Source organism: Xyrauchen texanus, chromosome 22 (genome assembly GCF_025860055.1).
Source record: "Xyrauchen texanus isolate HMW12.3.18 chromosome 22, RBS_HiC_50CHRs, whole genome shotgun sequence".
NCBI lineage: Eukaryota > Metazoa > Chordata > Actinopteri > Cypriniformes > Catostomidae > Xyrauchen > Xyrauchen texanus.
In genome coordinates, this window is record NC_068297.1 from 13,200,907 (window position 1) to 13,214,066 (window position 13,160).

A 13,160-nucleotide genomic window follows, 5' to 3' on the forward strand; every position below is an offset into this window, starting at 1 on the left:
GAACGTAATGCTTGTTTGTGTTGTTCTTCACTATATAAACTGCGCATTACCAAACATCTGAAGTTTCACTTACTGCCCTCTGGAGTAAACAGGTGGTACTACAAGCTTGCATTTCTCAGGAATCTTCCATATTATGGTCCAGGTGCATTGCGATTAATGGCGTTAATTTTTTTAACGCGTTATTTTTAGTCAAATTAATCGCACTAAATTATCGTGTTAAATCGACAGCCCTAATATATTGATAAACTTGTCCAATTATAGTATACCTCCTACAGTTTAGTCTGACATCTGCATACCAATAAATATATCTGGCTAAATATCTAAGGTAGATCACATCCTAAGCTTTCTGTAAAGGTATAATGTCAGGTCATAATATGGCATTTGGATTATAATTAAATGTGCCAGGAAGAGTAAAATGTCTGTGAAGTTCCCACTTTCCATATTCACATTACATTTCTATTTGTTGACAGTGCCAGATGATTTATAAGCTTTAAATTCTTTCTGTGATTCTCTGTGAGACAGATCATTTTCATATTGATGACTGCATTTTACCGAGAAAATCACTTCAAGTTATCAAATTACCACAGGTTTTAAGACTGATTAATCAATTATAATGGAAAAACTTATTTAAAAAAAAATTGTTACATATTGTTCAAAACCCTGCACAACTTTCATTATTCTGTGGAGCACAAAAGCGCATTTTAAAGAATCTTTTAGATTCAAAATGGACCCAAAAGTACAATAAAAGTAGTCCTTTTACAGTATATTATAGTTTATAATGAAAACAATACATTGTTTTTATCTACACTAGATATCATGTGATAAGATGGGGGTGCCCTCACCCAGCCAATTTCATTTTTGCTTAACAATATCTGTTTTATTGTGATTCATTTTAATTGTCATTAATTTAACTGCTCACCTTCCCAGATGACAAATTGAAGGTTCCCTTTATTCACCACCAGAGGGAGGACTTGTCCTTAACTGAAACAATTCTTGTCACAGAGTCTGATGTCACTTCTCAATGAATCTATTAAACAAATCGTCAGCATCCCATAATGCCTGTATAGGCTGCGAGGCACAGGCCCACAGGCAGCGTATAAGTGCTGTTTGATCTCTCCTCAGAGGTCAAAGTCAGGGTTAATCTGCCATGTTTAGCAAGACTTTGAGGGGACTATTTTTTCCCCACTGAGTTTAAAGGGGTCATGACATGGTTTTTTTTATTGTATTATTATGTTCCCTTAGGTGCAATTATAGTATTAATATATTTTTTTTTAAGAAAAACTTTTAAAATCTAGTGATTTATGACCTTTTCCCACCCTGTTTCTCATCCTCTGATTCAAACAGTCTGTTTTGGGGGCGTTTTCCATTTAAGACTTCAGTGTTAACGCCCACTGTTATGATTGGCTAACGTCAGTGCCTATGTATCAATTATTGACGCCCCCAGCCAGAACAATATGCAAGTAAACTAAGTAAAAACACTGTGATTATTCATAATGAATGAAATTGCGCTTTAAAAAGTAGTTTAAAGTTTAAAATAGATTACTTACAGTTTGACGTCGTCGTTGTTCCCAGAATAGTCGGCACGGACTTATCTTTGAGCAACAGTTTTCTGGCAAAGCCAGCATCATATTGAGATTTGTTCTCAAAACAGTCATCCTTAAAATGTACAGAACAAACGCTTAAGTTAACACTGCCGTGACTGGAACGTCCGCAAAAAATAAACTGCATCCATTTTTCCCTGACGTCTGGATCTTTCGGCAGCTTATTCAGAGGTTTTGTTTGACCACAGCCAGGAACAGCACATCTGTGTGGCGTCGTAATTTTCCTGTGCACAAGTAGTCTCTGTCAGAGCTCGCTGTCCATCGACTGAACACTTGTGAAGCGCACGGCGATACGAAATGAGCGTAGTTGTCTTGCGCTGGAGGCGGTCATATGCAAACGCTGTTACGTCACTTCTAACCGACACGTCACTTCTAACCATGAATCCAGAACGAGCTGTATTTTGAGTTTGATTAAATAAATGATTCGTTTAGAATGGGGAGGACGTCTTAAAATATTAAACTTGCAGGACGTTTTAATGATACAAAGACCTCTTATATACCAAAAGATCAAGGCAAATTTGGTTTCTCATGTCATGACCCCTTTAATGCAACTGAAGGCACAACATAAACTGTCTTTAATTTGAAAGATTGAGCTTTTTTATTATAATTACATTTGCTTTACATGCTATTGTTAGTCAAAAGTAGGTGGGTGAGTACAAAATTCATCATCAAGATATTTCAGTCCATTTTGCTGAATGAGAGATGAATGGAATAGTTCACCCAAAGCTGAAAATTATCTCGTATTATTTACTCACCCTCATGATAGCCAAGGTGTGTATGACTTCCTTTCTTCACCAGAACACTTAAAAAAAAATCTTAGCTCAGGTCCTTAAAATGCAAGTGTATTGACATTTCTCTTTTGAAGCTCCAAAAATCACAGACAGTCAGTATAAATGTTATCGATACAACTCCAGGGGATAAATTAATGTCTTCTGAAGGGACACAATCACTTTTGGAGCAAAAAATAAAGATCAATATTTAAGTACTTTAACTATAAACCATCACTTACATTTTATGAGAGGGTGGAGTCCAAGCAGTCTCTTGTGATGTATTGCCATGAAACAGACGTAATCTCACGTTCTCCACTCGGTTTAGGCATCCAGGATGAGCACACAAACGCACCATTGTGAGTAAAGAAACAGATAAATACAGATCTAAACCAAAACCAAGCTACAGTACTGTGTTCCTCCTTCTCACTTGTAAACAGCACTGCTCTTCCAGCTGTGACGCACTTGTGTCAGTTCTTGCGTGTTTCAAATACTAACACGATAATGTTACACACGCATAACGCTGCAGAACTGAAGCATGATTTAGAGTTAAAAAAGTACTTAAATATTTATCTTATTCATACCAAAATCAATCGTGTCACTTTATAAGACATTCATTTATCAGCTGGTGTCGTATGTATGCCGTTTATGCGACTATCTGGGATTTTTGGAGCTTCAAAAGAGAAATCTCCATTCACTAGCATTTTTAAGGATCTACTGAGGTGAGCTATTTTTCTATATTTATTCAAATGTGTTCTGGTGAAGAAAGAAAGTTATAACTGGGATTTCTTGAGGGTAGGTAAATATTAAGAGATAATTAAACATTTTGGATGAACTATCCCTTTAATGGACCCTTTTCACAGACTGTGATGACGCATTTCTGCCTTATTTAACAGCAAAAATCTAGCAAACTTTTTATTTTTAATTTTATAAAATTTTGTGTGAATTTATAACATTATACTTTGTATTATATTACCCTGGAATTAATAAAAAAAATTAAATTAATTAAAATTAATTAAAAAAAAAGATTTGCCACAGATGCGGTGGGGTTTCTAATAACTGATGATTGAGTGACAGTAAATTTGCCATCTGAATGTCATAGTCATCACCCTCGAATTTGTATTAATTTTGGATAGTTCTGAAAACTCCCATTCACTCCCATTCACCGTTATAGAAGTTTACCCTGTAATTGTTTACTTCTGTATTCCAAAACATAGACGAGTGAAAAGGGTTCTTGGTGTACTAGGTATGGTGTGCACATAGGACAACTACCAATTAGAACTGAAATAGAAAATAGTTATTGTACTAAATAACTAATTACTATTTAGTATGATTATTACAGGGACAATCCTGGAACAACAAGTGTCTTGCTCAATGGCATAGTGATGATATTTTTCAATTTTCCTGGTGGGGTTTGAATCTGCAACCTATAATTTACCAGATGAGATCTTTAACCTACATTTGTTTAGGGGAAAAAAAAAGAATGTGCAATTACAACAATGCACTTCTGTTTACAGTTTGAGTAGTTTTCAAGGGGAAGTAAGGCCTCTTAGCTTAGCACAATGAGATCCCTCTGATGACCTTTCGAGTGTTGCAGAGGAATGTGGATCAGGCAGGTATGTGAAATGGATCATTGTAGTGAAAACCGGGCTTGTTCGAACTATGACACTTTGAACATAATTCCATTCTATATTTTAACTATTAAAAAGGAAAATGATATAGTTGGCAACTGTCACAACCGTTCCAAATTTCAGCTTACTGTAGATGTCTACACACTCATATGCAGTTTTGGGGAGTACCAGAATACAAGTAACAGGATTACATATTTAAAATACAAAATATAAGCAACTGCATTCCACTGCAGTTACAATTTAAATAATTGGTATTTAGAATACAGTTACATTCAAAAAGTATTTTGATTACTTTGCATTTTTCTGTCATTTGTTTGTATACCCAAAGCACTTTAAATAGTATAGGGAGACTCTCCTCAACCACCACCAGTGTGCAGCATCCACCTGGATGATGAGCCGGCAGCCATAGTGCACAAGTACGCTCACCACACCAGCTATTGTTGGAGAGGAGAGAGTAGAGCGATACAGCCAGTTTATGGAAGGGGATTATTAGGAGGCCATGACTGAGAAGGGCCTATGGGGGAAATTTGGCCATTTATAATGACCACAGACAGTCAGAAGCTTGGTTTAATGTCTCATTCAAAAGACAGTGCCTTTTTACAGTATTTACTCTTCCATCACTATATTGTGTCATTAAGACCCACACAGACTGAGCTCCCCCTGCTGGCCTCCCTTACACTTCTTGCAGGAGCAACTTTTTTTTCCCTTGGAGGTCTCCCATCAGAGCTGGCCCTAGGGTTTTGGGGGCCCTAAACAAAAATAGTGTATGGGGCCCTACAGGTTTCTGAACCAGCCAAAAAGAAGAGAAATTAGATATTTTGTAATTAAAAAAGCTCTCATTTCAGAGAGGGAATTTTACCAATAAGTTACCAGAACAATTAGTAAGGGCCATTCACCAGCAGTGTCATCGGTGGAGGTGGTTTGTGGTCCTGTCCCAAAATACTTTAATAGTGCTCCTGAGGAGAAGAAGGAAATTATACATACAAAAAATGGATGGAAGGAGCATTACAATTAACCCTCTGGGGTCTGGAGAAGTTTTGAGATGCCTTGACATTTGTGCTTTTTTCAGTTGCTTAAAAACATATTAATCGCTAATGTCTGATAACACTGTAGGACGACAATAATATGTGAGCAACATGTATGTACATGTATTTTTGAGAAAATAAAGTTTATGCTTGGTTTTTGAAAAAAACAAAAATGTAAGTCATTGAAATAAGGCCATATAACACATACTAAAAATTTATCCACAAGACTTTTGAAGACTGGATCTTGTAGCCTAGAGTTGTTGCAACAAAATTATGTGAAAACCATCCTGATCACTCATTCATACAAAACAATATAGTCCTTTAACTTTTATAAGACACATAGTGTTAGAAAGGCCATATGTGAGGAGGCATGGATAATCATGAATATTAATATGATTTACAGCTGAGGAGACAAAGACCCTCCCCTGGGCCTATCAATGAGGAATGTGACTGAGAGAAAATGAATGTGAGGAGACTTAATGATCACAATAAAGTTTAAGTTAAAACAAGTAATCTGACTATACATTTTCTTTACATAAAGACTTTACTTAAAAACGTAAGACCTACACTACCATTTAAAATGTTTAGATTAGTAAGATTTTTTTACGTTTTTAAAAGAAATCTCTTCTGCTCAACAAGGCTGTTATTTGATCCAAAATACAGCAAAAACAGTGATATTGCGAAATATTTTTACAATTTAAAACAACTGTTTTCTATTTGAATATTGTAAAATGCAATTTGTGATCAAAGCTGAATTTTCTGCATCATTACTGCAGTCTTCAGTGTCACATGATCCTTCAAAAATCATTATAATATGCTGATGTTATAATATGGGCATATTTACAGCACATTTTACACATTTACACCCGAACAAATATTTGCAAGTACACGCTTTGTTGATGATAATGAGGCAGCATAAACATAAGTTAAAATCTAATCTAAAAATTCACATTATTTTTATATCATATTACATATTATATTTATATCACACAGCATACAATTTAAATACCTGCTTTAGCCGAAACAACATTTTAAATGTATCTAAAACTTGCTTATTAGTACATATTTCAAATTTCAATACTCTGAATCTTGGCTGGCAATTCTGGAAACAGTCCACTAGTAAAATATGTACATGCTTATATAAAATAGCATGTCAACTAACATAGCTTTGTTTCATACAGATTACATTGCAGGATAATATTTTACATTTACATATGTTAAATTGTTTTAAATTTGAATTGTTTTATTTAAAAGTAGACATTTTAAGCTTTATTTAGACATATGTTTCATGTTTGTGTGATAAGTATTTGCAGAGTTTCAGTTCATTTTTGTGACGTGTTTCAGAAATATTCTTGCAGAGACAGAGACAGATGTATTTTCTTTATTTTACAAAAGCACAATGTTTTGATGTTATTGTGAGTTTACAAATAAAAGTAGACCCTTTATAGACTCTAATGATGTCTTACAGTTCTGTATGCCCAAAATGACGGAGTATTTTATGTTGTTTCCGCTGTAATGACGAAAAAATCCAGCACACAAAAAGTAGCAAACAATATTAAAAGAGCTTCTGGCATGCACTATCATCTGATTCGGGAAAACAGCGTTTCTCTGATCCAGGTGGGTACGTTCGCTTCATGATGGCTGGATGTTTGTTACCTAGCTACTGCTCCTGTCAGCATCATCCTCTCGGCACCCACACAATTTAAAATCCTCCATCCTATTTCCAAAATTAGGTTTAAGATATTTAGAAAAATATACGAAACGAAACATACTACGTTTCATTGATACGTGTTTGCATTGATTGTGTGTTTTGTTGATTAGAGTAATTGATTTCCAAAAAATAAAATAATTGGGGGGGGGGGGCCCTAAACAAATGTTTAGTTTGTTTATTGGGTCAGGCCAGCCCTGTCTCCCATCCAGGTACTGGCAAGGCACAACCATGCTTAGCTTTAGCAGGCTACCAGTCTTGAACTGCAGGGTGATATGGCTTATGATTATTTAGTAACAGACAGAGAAGTTTGAAGTAAGTTTGGAGCAGAAGAAATAGAAATAAACCTTGTGTAAATTGTCATCTTTATGCTAAGCTAAAATGCTATTTCTAGCCATTTTACATGCACATTACCAGCCATAATCATATTTTTTATCAAGAAAATTCACATTAGATCATAACTTCTTTTATCTAGTAAGACCTTTGATATTAGGGCAATAATAATAATCTTTGTATTGTTTTCCTGTAAAAATATCAAAAAATCCTTAAAACCAGATAAATTAGATTCATCTTGTTTTAGAAACAACACTGCAGAAGATATTTAGGTTTTTCAGATAATGTATTTTTAACATGTGTATTTTGACTTACTGTACTGGTAGAGTCTTTATAGTCAAAACAAGTGAAAAAATCACCAGTGCTGAAGAAGTTATCCAAAGTATTTAGAATATGTTACTGACCTTGATAAATCTAATGGAATATGGTATAGATTACATTTTACAGCATGTATTCTGTAATCTGTAGTGGAATACATTTAAAAAGTAACCCTCCCAACCCTGCTCATATATGAAGCATGTGCAATACTCTGTGTCTGACCACAACAATTTAAGTTTCTACTAGTCTAAGACTTGTCTATGAATAGGCTACATAATTCCATGATATAGATATTTTTTTATCTCTTCTCCTGCCAGACTTCTCTCTCTATCTCTCCCCAACTCTATTTATCTAAGCTCAGTTGAAACTGTCTGTTCTGTGAATCTGCCACTGGGTGTAAGATGATATTTTCTCTTCTCTCTCTCCTCTTAGTGTCTTTATTAGCAGGTAATGTCCTCAAAGAGGATTAGAAGGAGGAAAAAGAGAGACTTGGTCCTGTGGATGGATGAATAGCAGAAAGGGATGTTTAAAGGAGGGAAGGGAGGTTTGGGCAAGGAGAAGAGGAAAGAAGAGACCATACAGCTCTGGGACATTTGGGGAGATGATCTATTTGTCAGGTGTATGTTTGTGATACACAGAGAGAGGAGAGTGGTAAAGTCTGAAAAAAAATATATATAAGAAAGTAAAATATCTACATAAATGAGTAGTCACATTTAGAAAACCATTTATTGTCTCTCTTTGTGATTATTTCTTATGATTATTTTAAGGGTGTACTCAGTCATTTTTGTTAATGTTGCATTGGGTGGATGCAGCATTATGCAAAAGCTCTTTTTTTTTTGCTGATGCCATTGCAAAAATGCCCTGTTCGCAGTGAGTCCTGATTAATTTATTCCATCAGTGAAAATGTCCAGATAGGGGGGGTCAATGAGATAAAATAAGCAGTAATCGGCTAGTCACGTGACTGCAACATGGCAGCTCCCATGAGTCAGCCAAGCTCCATGTAAAATAAACAGCTCTTTTTAGGCTACTGATATGACTAAATTGATATGAAGTACTATTTAAAAGTAATTTCTTTAGGGGTTAAACATTTGATGAGGAAATACAAGCTCATAGATGAAGAAAAATGCATTTTCTTAGGTTGAGAGTAATAATGGTCTTAGTGTACTGACCCAGATGTACGGAACTAGTTCTGGATAATCTGGGGTTTGAGAATATAAACTTGTTGAGGGCAACGATTATGAGCTTCAGGGTCATGGTTGGGCCAGCAAGGGTCTCTGCGCTGGGTGTCTGGGGTTTTGTGCCGGCTGGTTGATGACAAAATGTAACAATTAAATTTGGTTGTCAGATAGCATTTATAACATTGCAGGTCACAGGCTGTAGACTGTGTATCACATGGTAATCACTGATGCTGTACAACGGCATGCTTGCTCGAGGTATATCAATTAATTAGTGAATACGGAATAACTTAACTTAATAAATAATATGGACATTTATTTTGTCTACTTTTGCTTGAAAATGGAACAAAAATAGTTAAAAAAGAAACCAAAGCAGGACCAACTGTATAGATTGCCTGAAGGTTTAGAATACCACAAACACTGCTAAACAGAGTGAAAGGTTCCAGTGTTGTTTTATGAAATATCAGCACTCTGAACTTGGAACGCCACTTGTCTAATCAAAGTCTTTCTAGCAAAGATCCACTGTTGGCTATCTTTGGAATGCTCCCGGGAGGTTTCCAGTCATGAAAGTGCAGCTCCCATTTACTTGAATAGGGGAACACAGAAATCTCATAAACTGTTTGCCAAGCTTACATTTAAACAACATGTGCATGCACATTTTTTAGTTGATTGACAGGCAATGTCTGTATCTAAATGTTGAATGCCTCTTTTACCTGTAAGGCAAGACTTCCTTTCTACATCCGTTGACCATTGGCCACTAGAGCTCCTTGGTTGAGCGTTCCAATTTCTCCCATTTGTTTACAGTGAATAGAAGTAGCCCGTCTCTCATAAATAAATATTCTCTGCCATATATAACTGTTATATAATTTGTTTATAATTGTTTATAACTGTTATGTATAATTTTCTTAAACAAAACATTTGTAACTCATTTATAATTGAACCTGATTCATTGTGGCATACTAAATATGCTTCTGTCCTGAACTCTCCACCTGAGGAAGTGTCAACAGCTTTAGTGTAACCTGCCCTTCTGGAGGTTAATGTGAGGGAAATCAGATTTGGGTAGGAGGCATCTCTAAGCCTCTAGAAAGTAGAGGAGCACAGAGTAATAAAGAGCTTTTTGTGTTGTGTGAGGATTGAACGCTATGCTGTATGGCCAATTGACTTCTTCTCCAATTCATCAAATGCACTGTTTACCTAATCTGTCATAGCATTTCCAAAAGCATTAAAACCGCAGGCAGATAAGCTCAGCATTCCTACTCCTGAGTCAAGATAGTCTTACCTTAACCAAAAAGGCAAACCATTTCTCTCTCCCTCTCGCTCCCTCTCCCAGAGGATTAGCTCTTGTGTGAAATGCATACTGTAAAGTGCTACCACATCTTGCTTAAGGACAATTCCACCCACCCCTTTCAGATAAATAAGTATTATTGTGCAGTTAAGGAAGATTAGAAGATAGAGCAGGGGGTTGGCGGTTGCATTTTGGGGATTGCGGATATCTGAAAGTTTAATGCCACGCTTATCTGAATTCCTCTCGTCTTTAATAGTGCACACTGTTGTGTGTGGCAGAGGGGGAGGAAGTGGGGAGATGGGGTCGTATCCTCTACAGTAGGGCGCGAGAAGGAAATTGTGAATTGAGTTGCATTAAAGCCTCTTTTTGTAAAACAAGACCGACAGCAAAGTGAATTGGCATGGCAGAATGTGGAGGAAAGGGCCAGATGTGAGGTGTCAGTTGCATATTGAACTTTGACTGTGTGCAAGAGGCTTGCTGGGTGTTACACAAACTGCTTAACATATCATTCATTTTAGATTAGGGCATTTTCATAGGATGACTGAGGATGTGCTGTTGCAATATAAACTATTGTAAAGGGTTTAAACAATGTTTTCCATGCTTGCTCAATGAACCATCAACAATTAATGAACATGCACCCGTGGAACGGTCATTAAGACACTAACAGCTTACAGATGGTTGGAAATTAAGGTCACAGTTATAAAAACTTAGGACACTAAAGAGACCGTTCTACTGACTCTGAAAAACACCAAAAGAAAGATGCCCAGGGTTCCTGCTCATCTGCATGAACGTGCCTTAGGCATGCTTCATGGAGGCATGAGGACTGCAGATGTGGCCAGGACAATAAATTGCAATGTCCATACTGTGAGACACCTAAGACAGCACTACAGGGAGACAGGAAGGACAGCTGATCATTCTCGCAGTAGCAGACCACGTGTAATAACACCTGCACAGGATCCTACATCTGAATATCATTCCTGCGGGACAGATACAGGATGGCAACAACAACTGCCCGAGTAACACCAGGAATGCACAATCCCTCCATCAGTGCTCTGACTGTCCGAAATAGGCTGAGAGAGGCTGGACTGAGGGCTTTTAGGCCTGTTGTAAGGCAGGTCCTTACCAGATATCACCGGCAACAATGGTCACAAACCTGCCTTCGCTGGACTAGACAGGACTGGAAAAAAGTGCTCTTCACTGACGAGTAGCGGTTTTGTCTCACCAGGAGTGATGTTCGGACTCACATATATCATCGAAGTAATGAGCAATACACCGATGCCTGAAATCTGGAGCAGGATCGATATGGAGATGGAGGGACCATCATGGTCTGGGCGGTGTGTCACAGCATCATTGGACTGAGCTTGTTGTCATTGCAGGCAATCTCAACGCTGTGCGTTACAGGGAAGATATCATCCTCCCTCATGTGGTACCCTTCCTGCAGGCTCATCCTGACATGGCCTTCCAGCATGACAACATCACCAGCCATACTGCTCGTTCTGTGTGTGATTTCCTGCAAGACAGGAATGTCAGTGTTCTGCCATGGCCAGCGAAGAGCCTGGATCTCAATCCCATTGAGCACATCTGGGACCTGTTGGATCGTAGGGTGAGGGCTAGGGCTAGGGCCATTCCCCCCAGAATTGTCTGGGAACTTGCAAGTGCCTTGGTGGAAGAGTGGGGTAACATCTCACAGCAAGAACTGATAAATCTGATGCAGTCCATGATGGGGCGGTGCACTGCAGTTCTTATGCAGCTGGTGGCCACACCAGCTACTCACTGTTACTTTTGATTTTGACCCCCTATTTGTTCAGGGACACATTATTCTGTTTCTGTTAGTCACATGTCTGTGAAACTTGTTCAGTTTATGTTTTAGTTGTTGAATCTTTTATGCTCATACAAATATTTACATGTGTTAAGTTTGCTGAAAATAAAAGTAGTTAAAAGTGAGAGGACATTTCTTTTTTTTTCTTGAGTTTATATCACCTCTGATATTGCATCACAAGATTTCACTTATTAAATATCCAAACTAGTGGTCGACCAGGTTTTTCAATGGCTTATGATGATACTGATAGCTAAAGAGCAGAGCAGTTGATGGCAATGCAATGCTGATAAATATATGATTCAATTTAATGTGATGCAAATGTGATGTAAACAAATTTGCATCTCATCTCAACAAAATTGAATTGATAGTTTACCAAAAAGGGAAATTCTGTCATCATTTACTCACCCTCATGTTATTCCAAGCCTGTATAACTTTCTTTCTTCATTGGGTCACAAGAGTAATGTTAAACTCAGTTACCATTGAGTTTGTTTGCAAATTTTTTTCCTTACAATGAAAGTAAATTGTGAATGAGGCTTTCATTCTTCCTAAAAGGTCAAATTTGATTTGTTTGGAGCAACATGAAGGTAAGTTAGGCCATGTCAGAGACATTGCAGAGACTGGTCACTTGTGTTAAAATGAATGAGAGAAACTGGAATGGCCAATGGTCAACGGATGTGGAAAGGTAATCCTGCTCTAAAGGCAAAAGAGTCAATCATCTTTTAGATACAGACATCGCCTGTCAATCAACTCAAGAACGTCCATGCACATTGGCTATACAAGACATGAAAACTTAAATTGTTTAGCGTCATCTGAGAAAAAGAACCACAATTTATGATTCTAGTGTTGTCAGATATTACTGCTGATTTGAAATATATTCTTTGATCGAAAAAGTATCCAACCATTTGGAGATTTTGGTCATTTCCCATTCAAGTAGATAGGAGCTGGACACTAATACCACTTGTTTACGTAGACAACAGCTGCCTGAGAGCATTCCAAAGATGGCACCGAGTGACCTGACTTGTTGAAAGACTTTGCCTCTTCACAATAATAATTTTTTGTTTGAAAATCCAACAATTCTGCTTAGTTTTCACCTAAATCCACACTACTAAAAATGGAGTGTTTCAAAAATGCTTTCCATTACTTTGGAAAACAAAGAGTTTTCAGACAACTATAGATTACTGTACATGTGGCCTAAATGATGAGATAATTTACTCAAAATTCACTTGGAATGGAATAAAAAAATTGTTTATAATAAATTGACAAGACTGTAGGTAGGTTTTGGAACTGACACTAAGCGGAATTACAGCTTTTGTAAATGACGACTTGAGCCAATTGGGCATAGTTATCGACCAACTTATCAGCCTGGCCGATATATCAACTTTTACAAATTCAGACATATCCAGACCCTACAATTTGAATGTGACAAGCATTTACAGCTCGATATGAAACTACATATTCTGAGAATTATGTCAAAAGCCCACTCAAACTGGCTTGAGCT